A 12,152-nucleotide genomic window follows, 5' to 3' on the forward strand; every position below is an offset into this window, starting at 1 on the left:
AGACCTTTTATCCTGATGAAGCATAGTACAAAATCATAATTTTTATTCATATATGACAAGTTGATTCCTGTTGTATTGAGTCAAAGTAAATATAATCAAGTTGCTGTACCACCTTGCATTTTCTCATGTTACTTTTTGGAGGTGTGACAAGACAAGCATCACAGATTCTGAGTTCTGAACCTAGTGGCACATCTTCCTGCTTTATAATAACATGAACATGGAGTAGCCCAGTAGTAACATGTTCAATAGAAGACGATTTTTAAAGAATAGTCTGTTCCAGAGCAGGATCCCATGCTAAAGTTAAGCTTAGGGTATCAGTTGTGGGCTTAGAACTTCTTTACAAAGAAAGAAAGAATTATAAAGTCATAAGAAGTGTAAACTAGCATATAAACAACGTAAAAGATGAAGTTTAATAATAGATAGTAATCTTCAGGAAATTACTGATTGCAGCCTGCCTCAGACATATCAAGATTCAATGACAGAATCTGTGTGAACAAAGAATTACTGTTGAAAGGATCCCCAATGCCCATCAGGGTGAATTATACAGCCTAAGATTAATATGTCTGGAGGTACAATCAGCTGTATAAATGCACTCAGTGTGTGACCACCATTCCAAGAAAAACTCAGCGTACATTCAGAATACTGCTCTTTTGTTGCTAAGGTGCTTATAGTTGCCTGGTAAAGAGGATGTCTGGGAAGAATGAACAGTACAGGGAATTCAGTAAGTGGTGCCTGTGTGGAACTGGGCGAGTTTGCACATCAATTTCTTAAGAATGTCCCACACTTTATGAGGTCTTATGATGTTCACCAAGAGGACTGGAGGCAGTTTAGGAGGCTGTTGGGCGTTTGATAGTCTGTGATGTCAAGAGGGAATACCCTGAGCTGCATTACACTGCTGAGAGTTACCACTGAGTTTTACTCAAGAAAAACCGGCACATTGCAGTACTTCAGTAGAAGCTCCACAGAGTACCATTTGCGTAAATGCATTCATGTCATAGGAAAACTAACAAAATGAGTAAATTCTTCCAGAAATATTGATAGATAGGGAGGACTGCAAAAGCAGCACATATTAATTGGCTTTCATTTTGTTGAAAATGGTTGAAATAGCTCCAGTGACGAGGCCCAAATCATAAGGTAGCATGGTAAATTTAGGCTTCAGAATAATACACCAGTCCTGTTGACTCGCATGTCATTACATGCTTTGACAATAAATGGAGGAAAAAACCTCATTCCCTCCTTTTTATTGATATGCGATCTGCTTGTGTTTGTTTGTGCTCGTGACTATCAGTGGCTGTATATAGCTGATACTCTTGTTAGTGCAGTGATCTCTAGTTTATTGCAACTTTCTCCTGGAAATTAATTTGTGTAGTTTACACAGCATGATTTGTGGGTTTTCATAGAGGTCGCAGGACTTTGGATATTCTTGTGAACACAGTTCTGTGAAATACCGTTATCTCACTTATTTTATAACTTTGAGAGGAGCATTACAGCATTAGCTTTGTTTATTTTTTTTAATTCAAATTCTGCTCAAATCTGTATTTGCAAATAGAATAGGTAGATGCTGAAGTAACTGGAAATACATACATATGGTTCTTATAGCATCTGATCCACAAACTTATTGTAAATAATAAAATAATTTATAGCATATTGTTTATCTGAAGGTTGCTCAAAATGTTTAATTCTTTAGAAACAATCAAGAATGTATGTAGCAGCAACTTTTTAATAAAGAAGATATGGTGTTTTCAGTACATGCGATTTTTAAAGCTTAATTTTATCTTTTGTGACCAGGCTGTGGTTATGCAGATATTCATAAACATAGATGTCAGTAAAATTATGTACTTTCATGGAATATTTACTATTATTTCATTCATTCATATTACCCTTTTTGCTTATATCTTGCTTGAAGGTGCTCTGTTTAAGGTAAGTTTTTAGAAGTTGTATTATAGGGGTCATCTGGGCAAACATTCATAGCCAGAATACTGGCCTTTCTTTTTTCATATTCACTCATATTCCAAGGATGACATTTTCAGTTGTATTGTTAATAGGTAATACATCCTTGCTTAGTCTTCTTTGGTTGGGGTTTAGTTCCTGATTTTGCTTCCTAAACAGAGAAAACAATGCCCAACTTTAAATTAGTAGTATGAGTTTTAACTTGAAATACTTTCCAATATTATACATCCATTCTCATGACCAGCTGCAGCATCATAAGTCTTCAGGTAAAGCTGGAAGGTCTTATACCTCGCCTAGGCCTGTTGCTGCAACATTAAATTATGCTCTACTGCTCCGCGATTTGAAGGCACTTTAATTTTCCTGCTAGCAGGGAATGATGAAGGCAGGAATTTATGAAAATCTCCTACTTGCTTGTAATTAAGGTGCATTGGTACAGCTGAGTAAATGAAAATCTCTCACAAGCAGAACTCTTCCTGCAAGTAAAATATAGTTACTGTTTTGACACATGATGTGATGGGTTTCTTTTCTTTGATCCAAATGTTAACATTATTCATAATGTACTGAAGTACCAAGGAAGGTAACACAAAACAGCATCACAGAAATCACTGCTTATCCTTAAATACCATCCTTTTTTAGATGTAGTTCTATTTCAATGCTGTTTGCTTCTTTTCCTCTGTAGCATTGTAATCATGGACAGTACAGTAAACCCTCTATTTTTACTTGATATAGCTAAAAATCTATGTAACATACATTTGATCTTAGGACAGAGAAGCAGTCTGAAAACAGAATAGTTAAGTTCTGTGTTGTAGCACCAGGTTAGAGTTTTTTCAGAACAAGTCACTCCAACTTCACTGTCTTGGCATATCTTTCAGCTAAAAGCTTGTAGGAAGCGTGTATGCAGGTATGAAATGCAATGCACAGAGAACAACTGCATTACGCTTGGTATAATCCCAAACACAATACTTCTGAACACAATATCTTCTGAATCACATTTGCTCAAAGAACATCTAAAGTTAGCAAAAATTTAACATGGAATATTTTTTTCTTTATGAATATGTTAAGGCATGTTTCTTTGGAAATCTGGTCTGAAATGTCTCATTAACTCTACTTGTAGAATAGTTTATGAGCCTGTTTACCAGAGAGAATGAAGAGGTTGCTTGTAAAGTTTGTCCTAATAAAATTCAGGTGAACACTAGTGATGAAGCATTACATTATATTTACTACAAAATCTTATTTCATTCCTCACAGGACTGCAAAAATGAAAGCAGATGGAAAAAAAAAAAAAGACAAATAGAAATTGACATGCAGCATGTAAAAGCTACTGAATAAGCCAATTCCTGGAATGCTACACTTTCCCCAGATATTTACAGTTTAAACTTCCTAGTAAAATACTGACTGAAATGTCATTGGTCTCATGATCTCAAAAGGATCTTCTGCCTTAGAACCGGCTTCAACAAAGGCACAAGTAGTATGATGCACTTATTCATATTTCCAGGGAATTGTTTGAATTCTCACCAGTTCTCCAACTATTTTAAAATACTTAATATTTTTAATGACGGTACTCAATATGTGCCCTGACTTTTAATCTGTGAGCAAAATATACCATTTACTTGAGGGAAATGTGAATTCTAAAAGAAAATAGAAGATGTAGATAAATGCTAAATACTTTCAGTGCCACCTATTGGCTGATAAATTATTTGATTTAACAAAAAATAGCAGTTTCATAATTTTTTAATAAAGAAGTGACATAGGGCTACTTGTAATACTATTTCTTATTTGTACGGAAGGTAAAGCCAGGATCAGTGTCTATGATCACATTCCAAGGCATTATCATGTCTCCAATGAAATTAAACCCTGAACACTTTTTTTTCTTTATCAAATAAACCCAAAACAACACATAAATGCATCCTGTGGGATGCTAATGGTGAGGCTGATGTTCTAAAGCATGTAGTGAATAAGAAGGTGATGGGAGACATAGGAAGAGGTCAGAAAGTGATTTAAACTTGTTTAAGTCTGACGATGGGTTTTGGTTGTCAGAACATACGATCTAATCAGTTTAGCTACAGTTAGCTTCTCCTTTATAAAATTTCACTCCAAAGATACTTGTCACTTTATCTCATATTCCATTGAGCACTGTGGCATCACTGAGCACTTAAGCACATCCTTATCTTTCCACATTCATAATTTTATCAGGAACCTGTGGAATAGCACTCAATTCACTGGAAGTACACATATACTTAAAGATAATCTCATGACTGTTTTCTAGAGCAAAGCAAAGTTTGCCACCTTGCATGACTGAGGCCTGTATATATTATCGTCTTGAAAATGTTCATCCTTCTTAACTCTCCTAATGGCTTTGACTTTGGGATTTCAGGTATACTGTCCAGAGACTGTTTTTGTACAGGGAAGGATTATTTGCTGCACACATAGTTGTAAAGCTTTGTATTTCATTGCAGAGATGATATTTCTTTGTTCTAGGAATTTTACCTTTAAATATGATTTATACTTCTTCCCTCTCTGTTTTAAGGATTTTTGCTTGTCGCCTGGGTAAATTATGCCACAGTAAAATGTGAAATTGAAATTATGCCTAATAATTTCAAAGAACCTAACTGCTTTGATAATTGGGCTAGATCATAGTTCCCTGTCTCAGAAAGGGACTTAGATTTCCATATAACTATTTGTTCATATGTTGCTGACACAGTTTTTAAGGTGACAGATTTTTTTGTTATTTAATTATTATGTTCTAGGAAAGATATTTTTTTAACCAGTGAATCCAAAAGAAAAAGCACTTGAGGTGACAGAGAATAGGATGTAGGTATCACTTTAATAAACGAGATATTTTAGATCAGATGCTTGGAGAAGAGCAGAGCTGCACCAATACCAAGAGAATCCAACCACTGCAAACTGAGAATGGACCAATTTCTGGCCAGCCCTTTCCATGTCACACCTCTTTAGCTACCTGAGAGTTCAGAGTATACCTAATCTGGCTGTTCCTTATATAGCCAAAGGCAACCTCTTCAGGTTGGTAACATAGAGAGGAATCTTAGTTATAGGTCAATGAAGCAGAACAATAAAATATCTTTACTAGGTGCCTATCTCATACCATGAACTACACACAGAATGTAGGTGACCTTAGATTTAACACAAAACCTTTTTAGGAGACTAAAATTAAGAGATAAACCCTACTCTTGCTGTCAACCTCTTCTGCTTTGAACATGAGTAAATCCTTTGCTAGCATTTGCAGTTGTCTCAGCATCTTAAAAATCAATTAAAAAAAAAGTCATAATGTTACAAAATCACCTTGGGATCAATGTCCCCAGCTGGAAGCAGTCAGGGCTGGACCTCTCTGGCTGAGGCCCTAGAGGTCATGGGACTGGCCATGTCTGTGGATGTCTACCCTGCCTGGCCCATGGGCAGCCTCCACCATTCCTGTCCTCATAGTGCACTGACACTGTCAGTACTTGGGCACTGATTTAATTCCTCCTTTCCGGCCTTTTCTACTCCTGGTATTAATTTTTGTTTCTCCTTTCTCCTTATGCCCTCGTTGAATCAGGCTGCCCTTTTCTGGCACTGAAATACAGCAAAGCAGCCTGAAGGCTGTGAACTTTTGCCACAGACTCAGAAGCCGTGACAGGGACTGAAGCAACAAAATGACTCAAGGCCTGAAGCACATTAAAAAAAAAAAATAAAGTCTTTCCCGTAGGATTTGAAATAAATTAGGTTTTTACCGAATGACAACACAATCCTTGGACAAAGGACAAAAGAAATCCTCAAATGGGAGCAGTGTTTTCTTTAGGGTAACATGGTACAAAAAAAATCTATGAGCTCCAAGTGCTAAACTATATCCTCTGTTTAACAACAGAAAAATCACCCACCTACCTTAGAGTTCCTCCGAATTCCTTTCAGACCATCCTTCAGACCACCTCTGCCAGAGGAGAGCTGTCCCCAGTTTTCTTTAGTTTATTTCAAAGCTCTCCAAATTATTGTTGTTCTTACATTGATTAATCTGTGACATCTGCAATTTATTTGCACACAAAACAATTACACTGGTGGGTCCTACCATATGCAAACCGGATACTATATAGGCTGAATCAGAAATGACCCTTAGCTGTGGATGCTTATTTCCTGGCTGGGTGTAAAAATATATGAGAGCATCTAATGTTATAATACGTCCTATTACATTGTCAAGCATTCATCTTTGTGTAGATAAACTTTTTTAAAGTAACTATATACTGACGATTATTTGAGAATATTTTAACTTTATTTTTGTTTAAAGTCAGCTGAAACTCTTTCTGTTGAAAAGCCAAATCCTTTATTTGCTTTAACATAAAACATTACAGTGATTGTAGTCTGAAATGATGTTTTCTGGATATGCTTCATGTGATCTTGGCTTTGTTAAGTACATCCTTAAAAAAGATGCAAAAGAAAAAAAAATCTTAGCTCTCTGTTATAAAATAGCTAATAACTAACAGTTTTATGGGGACCTAAAAAATATTTACTACGGTTTTAAAAGATTATGTCAGGAAAAATATTCCAATGTATAAGCATGTTTCGGGACAGCTTGATAGTTATGTCCTGCAGCTGTGTCACATATTTGTGTCCAGATTTATGTTGTAGATTTTCAAAATAAACAAGGTTCCAGACCAAGTGGATACAATATGATGATGCATTTTAAGACTGGTACAGATCCTTTCATTCTTGTTTAAAATGGTTTCTTGGTTTTCTGAGTACTACTGGAAAGACTAGACTCCTTGCTTATCGCTGAAGTGGCAGATTGCTTAGTACGTGTGCTTCATCATGCCACTAGGATGACACTTCATTGAATCTTTTGCTATGTCCAAAAGCTCCTTAAAGCAGGAATTGTTTTTTTATTTAAATAGTAGCCACTTTTTCTGGGAAAAAATTATTAGTAATGACAGGAAAAAAGAAAAATCTCTGAACTACTTAGATCTACTTTTAGTTTAAACCCTTTACCCTTTGTCCTATCAACTCCATGCCCTTTTAGAGTGTGCCTCTCTAGCTTTCTTGTAGGCCCCTTTAGCAACTGGAAGGCTAATGTAAGGTCTCCCCAGAATCTTCTCAAGGCTGAACAAGCCCAGATCTCTCATCTGGTCTTCACAGAGTGGTGCTCCAGCCCTCTGATCATCTTTGTGGCTCTCCTCTGGACTTGCTCCAACAGCTCCATGACCTCCTTATGTTGGGGCCCTGGAGCGGAATAGAATATTTCAGGTGGAATCTCATAAGTGCAGAATGGAGGGAGAGAATCACCTCCCTTGAACTCCTGGCACAGGTTTCACAGAGAAGTTGTGGTTGCCCCCTCCCTAGCAATGTTCAAGGCCGGGTTGGATGGGGCTTTGGGGTAGCCTGGTGAAGGTGTGTCCCTGTACATGGCAGGGAGTTGGAACTGTATGACTTTTGATGTCCCTTCCAACCCAAACCATTCTGTGATTCTGTAATTCTACTTAGACTGGCAGCCAGTTCAGTCAATTAACTTACAGCATCGTTTTCCACTGTGGCACTGCTCCTAAGGGACTTGCGTCTCTTTTATGCCTGACTCTGGACAGCAAAATGGTAATGTTTATTTTATTAATTTGTTATGACACAGATTACCCATGAAAACTCTCATGAGCAATTCTTTCTTGATGAAAATATACTCTTGGGGTATTTTTAATATATCTCAGTATATCGATTTAACAGCTGAAAAGGTCATGAAAAGTCAGCAAAGGTAAAAGCTGGCAGTAGGAAGGAAATAAATATATATTAAGCACAAATATTATTCCTAACTGAATACATCCCTCATATTTTCTATGTTGTTCAGTGTTTACTTTATAACACTCTAGTATTGTCCTGTCATTAAATCAAAGAAAGTCAATGCAAATAACTGCAAGACAAATAGCAATATCATTGCATAAGAGCAAACTCATATTACTAAATTTTGGTTGACGTAAAGTTAAATATCTCATCTAAATTTCACTCCACTCTGTGGTCTTTTAAAGAGGAGTTCAGCTAGAACTGTAGTGAAGTGACATCTGGAAATAGTTGTCTCTCTCTTTCTGTTTCCCTGCCTTAGTTATGGTTAGGTAAGACAAAGCTGCCTTTTCCTCACCTTCCCCCCCCCACCCCAAGTCACCTCAAGCTTGTTTGAATGAAGTGAATATGTGAGAACTTAATGTGTCCTCTTCCATTTCAATCATATATTCTATGTAAAAATGGTTCACATTTCTATCTTATTCTGATACTAGCTATTGTTTCCATCTTGTCATATATATGTCAAAAAGACATTATTTTCCTTAGAGTCACTAACTTTTCAATATTGCCCATTGAAAGAAAACTTCTCTTCTGGTCAGGATTGTAAATGAGAGCCTTATTCCACTGTAAAGGTGACAAAAACATGTATAACAGCTACATATCTGTATTCTTAATTGATTGGCAATAGAAAAAAAATTGCATAGAATTATGGCAAAAATATAAACCCCTATTTATTGTTCTTTTTTAGATAACAATTCAATCCCTTACTAATTCCTCTATCTAAACAGGTCCATAATAGCATATTTGGGCTACAGACTTTTATCAAGAGCCAGTGATAGAGCTTTCACTCCTGATAATTAGTGAAGTACAGCTTGACTGTTTCCGAATTTTGCATTGTCTTGTAAAATAAAGGAAGATGTATGTTATATTTGTATGTGTGGTTTCTAAATGTTTGATCAACCAAATCAAAATTTTACAAGTAAAATATATTTGCCATTTCATTACTGCATTGTTTGTGGTTGAAGAGGCATTTGATCATTGTAATTGAGTAATAGATATCACTACAGCGATAATCAAAATAAACATTGAACATTTACAGAACATCTTTTATCACAAAGTGTTAAGGTTAAATAACCAAGTCTTCAGCAATCAGTTATGGTGAAGTCAAGAAGGGTTTTTTCAGACATGTCTCAAAAATGTGGTACATCTAACATTAAAAGGCTGAATATTAGGTTATGCAAAGATTAAGTATTTATTATCTCAATTCTGTGACTAAAATGTTATTGTTTGAAAAGATTTAAAAGCTTAACTTCTTCACTCCCACTCAACACAATCCTTTATAGAATGTCTTTATGCATTTATGATTTGAGAGAAGTGTGTGTTTAGTGTCAGAATGCACTTGGCCTTGTGCACAAACATGAAAGATGTAATTATATTAGTCAATAAAAATGTATCTTTCTATTGAAAAATGTCTTCATCAAGATGGTGTTTTTAACAGAAGTATATCGATTTTTTCTTTTTTAATTTCTCATTCAATGAAAATACAAAAATGTCCCATTTATAAGTTATATTGAAACAAGCAAATATAATTTTTTTCATTCCTAAAACCTTTGTATAAGAAGTTTGGTTCATTTCATGTATTTTTAAATAATAACTGAAAGGGTTGAGATAAAATATTTCGTTTTTATTACCCAGAAACAAATTTTCTGTAAATGCTCTGAAAAACTACCTTCCAGTACTGTTTGAAACACACAACATGTGTTTTCCCTTACAGATGAGAACATGAATTTACTGCAGACAGTGGGAATGTTGTCATGAGTTTCATTTGGGCCAGGCTTTTCGAAACAGGTTTTCAGAGTTTTGTCTTAAATGCAAAGGTTGGGTACTAAGTAACTATGCTATGGAAGAAAAATTCTTATGCAGACTGAATCGTAATTGAGGGAACTGAATGAAGTTTAAATTCCAGAAATCTGGACAATGCATAGGGAATAGTTTTGAATACCCAGATTTCCCAATAACAAGAATTTTAATATTTGTGATGTATGAAGGAGATCATGAGACCTTACTTCTATTGAGAAATACTTTTATGTAATCTTTTTTACATGATATCAGTATCTCTTTCATTATTAAGATTAATGAAAATGTATAACATGTACAACCATTTTTAATATATAAATGTGGAACAGTCGTTTCTATGAGAGAAACTGTGCTACATAGCCTGTAGTATATATATAAGCCTCTCTAAAGTAGTCTAGGTAATATGAGTCTTTTGCTGAGTTTATATAAATACAATAAAACTTGCCACAATAATTTAAAGCTAAGAGTTTACTTGCTTATTGCAGGTGTAAGAGGAATTCCAAAGGGCAATGAAGCAGCATTCTAAAGCCTCACAACAGGCTTGAAGGTTTGCTTATTTATGGGACTCCTAGTCTTGGCATAGCTTATTAGCAGGAGTGAAGAAATATCTTAAAAGTGACTTTTTGAAAAAATGAAAGCTGAGGTATTACAGTCCTGGAGAGTTGTTTTATTCCCAGCTATATGTCCTGGTTCAAATGGAGAAAATAGTATTAAAATATGAATGGAGAATGTCTCTGTAAAAGCAAACCAGACAATGGCATAACTATTTCGAAAAAAAATGCACAAAAGAAACAAAACAAAACAAAAAAACTACAAACCCAGTTTATGTAAGAGGGAGCTTGCACATGCCATCCACAAGAGAAAAATCTTTAACTGCTATACATACAAAGGGTTAGCATACTTGAAAGACAGTTGGGAAATTTAATCCCCTAGTTTTTTCTCCAGTTCCATAATTGTGCTTAATTGTTAGAGTTTTGATAAAATAATGGCAAGAAGTAGCTTCTCCCACCCTACACAGAATGATACGAGAATATTCAGGACTCTTTTCCATCTCAGAAGTAGCATAATCTTGCACTAAATTTCACTGCTCCAGCTGTTTAAATCCAGTGGATTTTAAAGTTGACAAAATTTTTAGTGAGAGGCAGTATATTCAATATATCAGTGGAAAAGAAAGGACAAGATTTCAGGCTTTTTCAGTCTGAAACAGAATCAGTTGTGGGAAGAAGTGATGAGGTGTTCCCCATACTTTCTCTATTGTGGGATTTTTTTTCTATCGTGAAATTAAAAATTAAAATGTGCACCTTCTTAGACTAGATGGTATGCTGCACTGTACATCTTGTTTTAGTAATAGTGAAACTAAGGACTGATCTCAAGAAGAAAAGCTGGGTCTCAAGTCTGCTAAGTGAGGGAAATATGGAGAGATTTCCAAGACTGTAGATCTAGCTTTCTGCTCTTTTTAGTTGAAGGTGTACTTGGTCATGTTAGCATCATAGCTCTGAAGAAATATTTGTAACGACACTCTTAACGCTATGGTAGGCTTAACATCAGGATGTTTTGCAGTTATGTCTTTATGAGAAGTTTTCAAAATATGAAAGGTGGTTCTGCGTTGTACTTGCCTAAAGATTTCACTACTGTTGCATACACATTCAAGTAGCTTCATAATTGATGAAAAGATCTTTCCATCATTCTGATGGACTAGTGAAATATTTTTCTCAAATCCCTACAAGAAAATAGTGATCTTTGTGATCCACATTTGTGTGCTTTTGTTGTGGATCTTAGATCAGCTGAAAAACTCGGAATAGGGAAGTTTATGGTTTACCTTTCACAGCCCCTGTGATATAGCACTTCTTCAAGGAAGGCTCTATTAATCCAGCTAATTCAGCTCTCGTGCCATGCATGCTGTCCAACATATTTTAACTCAGTCCTCCTGACAGTGGTGTCTGTTCTACTGACAAACATTTTTCACACTCTTCTTTGTTCGGTCATTGGAACCTGACACCCTTTAAAAGCCTTCATTTGCCATTAACTATTATTTTAATTCTGGGTATTGATTGGGTCATTCAAGAGACAGCTTGTTACAAGGCTGATTACTTTCATTTTTTTCCTTATAATATACAGTATCTTTCTAAAGGGCTAGAGATTAACAAACGGTCTTAGTAGCCTCCCTGACATTTTCAGTTATTTGAATTTCATATCCAAATACAATTACAGAATCACAGAATGGTTTGTGTTATAAGGAACTTCAAAGATCATCTAGTTGCAACTTCACTGTCACAGGCAGGGAAACCATCCACTAGACCAGGTTGCTCAAAGCCCCATCCAACCTGGTCTTGAATACTTCTAGGGAGGGGGCATCCACACCCCCTCTGGGAAACCTGTTACAGTGCCTTCTGCAGGCTGAACAAGCCCAACTCTCTCAGCCTTACTTCACAGGAGAGGTGCTCTAGCCCTCTGATCATCTTCATGGCTATCCTCTGGACTCAGTCTAACAATTCCATCTCTTTCTTGTACTGGCAGCCCCAGAGCTGGTTGTAGTACCTCAGGTAGGGTCTCACCAGAGGAGACTAGAGGGGTGGAATCACCTTCCTTGACTTGCT

Source organism: Gallinula chloropus (genome assembly GCF_964237585.1).
Source record: "Gallinula chloropus genome assembly, chromosome: 1".
Lineage (NCBI taxonomy): Eukaryota > Metazoa > Chordata > Aves > Gruiformes > Rallidae > Gallinula > Gallinula chloropus.